This window comes from Ursus arctos, unplaced genomic scaffold (genome assembly GCF_023065955.2).
Source record: "Ursus arctos isolate Adak ecotype North America unplaced genomic scaffold, UrsArc2.0 scaffold_1, whole genome shotgun sequence".
NCBI classification, from domain to species: Eukaryota; Metazoa; Chordata; class Mammalia; order Carnivora; family Ursidae; genus Ursus; species Ursus arctos.
Genome location: NW_026622763.1, coordinates 101314590 through 101319576, shown reverse-complemented (window position 1 = coordinate 101319576; position 4987 = coordinate 101314590). Strand labels below are relative to the sequence as shown.

At 47.0% G+C, this 4987-nt stretch overlaps 1 pseudogene; it reads right to left on the bottom strand.

The window, feature by feature from the left end:
• Positions 1-786: 786 nt before the first annotated feature.
• LOC113250350 (stromal membrane-associated protein 1-like) lies at positions 787-2985 on the bottom strand (annotated as a pseudogene).
• Positions 2986-4987: the final 2002 nt, after the last annotated feature.

Below are 4987 nucleotides of genomic sequence, written 5' to 3'. Positions count from 1 at the left end.
GAGCCATCCAGGCTCAGCCATTTTTGGTGGGGGAGGAACTACACAGGGTGTGAGTACCAAGAAACAGGGGTCATCGGAGACCATTTTGGAAGATGCCTACTGCATAAGGCATTTATCCACCACTCCCATCTCTCAGTAGGAGGGTTGCTCCTGGGGCGTTAAGCCCCTGAAACTTTTGGCCTAAACCAGAACATGCTGAAGATACTAACATGCTGAAGACCATTCTCCCTTTGGCCTAAAACCGTTTCAGCTGCGGCTAGGGAGGAAGGGTCTCAACTCAAGTGCATGCCTTGCACCCTCTGCTTTCTGCCCCAGGACCTTCTCTGACACGCAAGAGCCTTCTGGATTCTTGTACAAACACAGCCTGAAAACGCGGGGATGCTAAGAGCCCTGGGAGGAAGCCAATTAGCAACTGATTATCTGGTCCTTCAGGCAGATGGGTCTGGGAGGCATGTAAGACACTGATTTTAGGAGCTAAGGCAAAGAAAAGAGTCTACTTTCAGGAGCTAAGATAAAGAAAATTGAGCTTGTCTCTAATTTTTCATTATTACAGAAAGACTGGGACTAGTATCCTCTTACACACATCTTTGTATTTGAGCTACTATTCTTTTTTTTTTTTTTTTTTTGCTTTTCACATCATATTTAATCAGTACAGATGATTGGATAATTCTTACTATGAACAAATGGGGAAAAAGAAAAAATATATACACGGATAAACGGGGAATTAGACGCATTTTAGCAAGGCGTGTCAGGCGGTAGTTCTGGATGAAACTTGCATTGTGGTTTTCATTTCCACAGCTGTGTGCTGAGAGCCTGACTGGATGAGCTTCCAGACCATCCTGCTGTTGTGTTGGGGGCTGGCCAAAACCCACTGGAGGGTTTGTACTGCTGGTACTCATGTCAGCCATTTGCTGAGACATCTGCAAGAGGTTCTGCTGGGGCTGTGGAGCTTGCGGCAGGCCACCTTACTCTGGGGTGCACCCATCTGCCTTGTCATTCCTTGTTGGGGGCCAACCACCTTTGGGCGAAGTAGCATCATACATAAGCGCTCTGGGCATGCGCATGCCCACCATCATGCTTGCCCTCTGTCCCACTGCATCTCCCAGGAGGCCGGGAGCTGCAGGTGTAGGCACGGGCACGCGCACTGTTGGAAAGCCATGAAGCGCAGTCAGTGGTTGTGAGGTAGATGGTGTATTTGTGGGTCCCATAAACACACCAGGAGTCCTCTGCTGCTGGGTGGTTCCTGGGCCATATGGAGATAAGATGGAGTCTTTGGAGAGTTTGTTTCTTCGCCACCTCTTCTGATTTTGTAGCTTGTTCAGTGAACAGATCCAGGGGCACCTGAGTGGCTCGGTCTGTTAGACGTCGGACTCGAGATTTCGGCTCAGGTCATGATTTCAGGGTTGTGGGATCGAGCCCCATGTCAGGCTCTGCGCTCAGCGGGGAGTCTGCTTGAGATTCTCTCTCTCCCCCTCCGCCCCTCCCTCCCCAAAATAAATGAATAAATCTTTTAAGAAAAATCATTGGTCCAAAGATGTTCAGATCATCATTCAGGGCTTGCCCTGTGGTTGTGCTCCGATTGGTCACTGGTGCCTCAGCAGGGCCATCAAGTCCTGAAAGATCAACGGTGGGCTCTGCAGCTTTTTTAGGGCTGGTACTTTTTTTAAGCTCCAGCTGCTGATCTTCTGTCTTCTGCAGCTTTTCAGTTGTAAGAGGTTTTGCAGGCTTTTCTGGTTCCTTTTCTTTTTCTCTTCCTCTCCCCCCACTTTATTTGTAATAGCTATTGAATTTTTATCATAGTACTTCTTCTTTTCATATTTGTGTCTTTTTAAAAAGATTTTATTTATTCATTTGAGAGAGAGAGACAGAGAGAGCACAAGCAGGGGGAGAGGCAGAGGGAGAAGCAGATTCCCTGCTGAGCTGGGAACCCAACGCAGGGCTCGATCCCAGGACCTGGAGATCATGACCTGAGCCAAAGGCAGATGCTAAACTATCTGAGCCACCCAGGTGCCTCCATATTTATGTCTTCTTTTAAGATTTTATTTTTAAAGATTTTATGTATTTATTTTAGAGAGAGAGAGAAAGAGAGAGAGCGTGCGAGCAGGGGAAGGGGCAGAGGGAGAGAGGGAATCTCAAGCTTACTCCACGCTCCTGACCCTGAGATCATGACCTGAGCCGAAATCAAGAGTCAGATGCTTAACCAACCGAGCCACCCACACGTGTCTAAAGATTTTATTTTTAAGTAATCTCTACACCCAATGTGGGGCTCAAACTCACAACCCCAAGATCAAGAGTTGCACGGTCCACCCACTGAGCCAGATAGGTGCTCCTCATGTTTACCTCTGATGAAAAATTCCACTGCTTGATATGTCTGTGGTTTTCAAAAGTTCTCTGGAAGATTGGCTTCATAGAGTACCTTGGTTTAGTATTTCCTATATCTTGCATGCACCGTATCTCTTTTGGTGTCCATTGGTCTAGGTTGACCAACTTGACCCTGCGTATACGAACCCCACGTTTCTATGGATTCCAGCACATGGAATGCAAGTAAACACACCAATATTCCAGGAAGCCCATCGTGGACCTCTGGCCTCACAAGTTGAGTAATACCTGTCCTCCTCCCTCAGCCTCTGGGACAGGACGAGCTGCTGCTGCTCCTTTAGCTTCTGAGCCTTCTCCTGGCAGGAGCACATCACAATCTTGGTAGTGGGGCGGGGAGCCCCGGGCAGCTGTGGGGGCAGCGGAGGCAGGCAGGAGCTGGGCAGGGTGAACGCATCTGGAGCCACCAGGCCTGTGGGCAGACTCTGAGCCACTATTCTTTTCCATAAATTTTTAGAGGTAGAGTTGCAGGGCCAAAAGGATACACTTCTATATTTTGGTACCTGCTGCCAAATTTGTCTCCAGGAAAGCTGTAATTCTCATCCGTGGTGAAGGAGTCTGTTCCCCTCCATCTGAGAGGTTGGGTGCAGTGAGGAGGGTGTCCTGCATGCCTCCTGGATAAAGCTCGGGAGAAGCAGGGACCACTAAGTCCTTAGAGAGGACAACCCTTAGAGAGGGTGAGGAGGGGTCTGCAAAGGGGGGTGGTGGCAGCCTGGAAGACGGGTTACACACTCAGGGGGGTCGACTCTACAAATAAATATGCTGAAAATAGCAAAAGGCATGTTTCTCACTCTCAGGAAGGGATAAACGGAAAGGGATGAATGCTGTGGTGTTTGGGTTGGAATTGGAGGTACTGATGTCAGTTTGTGTTTTTCAGTTTTTATAGTTAGATAGACATAAAAATTAATATCATTGTGTGCATGTGGGTGTGTATGTTTATATACATGTGTATTTATGTTTATACGTGTGTTCCCTGGTTCTGCTCACTGAGAGCGTCTGGGGACAGCAACCCCCCAGGCGGAATGAGCACCGTCAGTACCCAGATCTTGGTTTCTACATACCATTCTCCACTAAAAGGAGACAGAGCTCCTTGGAAAATGGCTGATTCCAGGCTGGCCCAGGGAAACACGTGATAAGCCTGGAATATCTTATTGTGCCAGAAGATAACAGAAATATTTAGGATAAAGACATGTGAGGAGGATATAGGAGGCAGCTTGAAGGAGTTCCCACAGGCCAAATCTCAGACAATTTCAACATCATACATAATGATAATGGAATATTATCCACTGAATAAAATAAGAAACCCCAAGTCCACACAGATATATCGTGAGAGGAGAAAATGTTTCCTTACAGTACAATGCCAGGTAATCGATGAAAGAATGATAGAATTAGAATCACTCTTTGGCAATCATTATAGCAATAAGTAATTCATCCAAGAATCATAAATGGATGCTAAAATTAGTAAGAGTTTGATAAGAAATGGGATATTTACATAACCTCAAAATGCCTCCTCATAAAATACATATTAATCCCAAAAGGAAAGATAGTAATCACTAAATTCTACTCCTGAAACCAATATTAACTAGGATTTAAATAAAAATATGGGGGGGGAGGAAAGATAGTAACTTTTCAGAAGAGGAACCTGGCAGGTACCACCTTCATCGAGGGAATAAAGTTGCCATCTTCAGTAACGGGGCAAATGGACACTGCATGCTGCCCCCGAGGACACAATGAAGAGAAAACATCCCCGTTTCTATGGTATTCCTGCAAAAACGTGTAACCCAAATCTATCACAAAGAAACATTAGATAGAAACGCCTGGGTGGGACAATTGGTTAAGCATCCAACTCTTGATCTTGGCTCAGGTCATGATCTCAGGGTCCATGAGATTGAACGCTGTGGGGGGCTCTGCGCTCACCGGGGAGTCTGCTTGTCCCTCCCCCTCCCCCTTTGCCCCTCCCCCTGCTTGCATGTACTCTCTCTCTCAAATGAATAAATAAAATCTTAAAAAAATAAAAAAAGGAAAGAAACATTAGATAAATCCTAATTGAGAGAATCCCACAAAATAACTGGCATGTAACCTTAAAAAAAAAAGTCAAGATCATAAAAGGCAAGAGGAGATTGGGGAACCGTTCAGGACTGAGGATTAGAGGCAGTCACGCCTCAGTCCGCAGTCCCAAGGCGGCTGGCTGTGTTGTGTGTGTAACGGAGGTCTCTGTTCGCAGGAAATGCGCTCTAACCGGTTTAGGGAAGCCTGAGCCTTCGGTCAGCAACTCACTGGCAAATGGTCAGGACAAAAAGTTCTTTGCACTATTGTTGCAAAATTTTTCTGGAATATGTTTTGTCATTAAAAATGCCACATGTGGGGGGCACCCGGGGTGGCCCAGTCAGTTGAGTGACCAACTCTTGGTTTTGGCTCCGGTCATGATCTCGAAGTCCTGGGATCGAGCCCCGCGTCCCCCACACTCAGCATGCAGTCTGTTGTCCCTCTCCCTCTGCTCCTCCTGGGCCCAGCAGGGGCACACAGGGGCCTGTTCAGTCAGGGCTGTGCTGTCCTTTGAGGTCATTCAAGAGCAGTGCTTTGCATGGAGAGTAAGTGTGAGCTGAAGCAA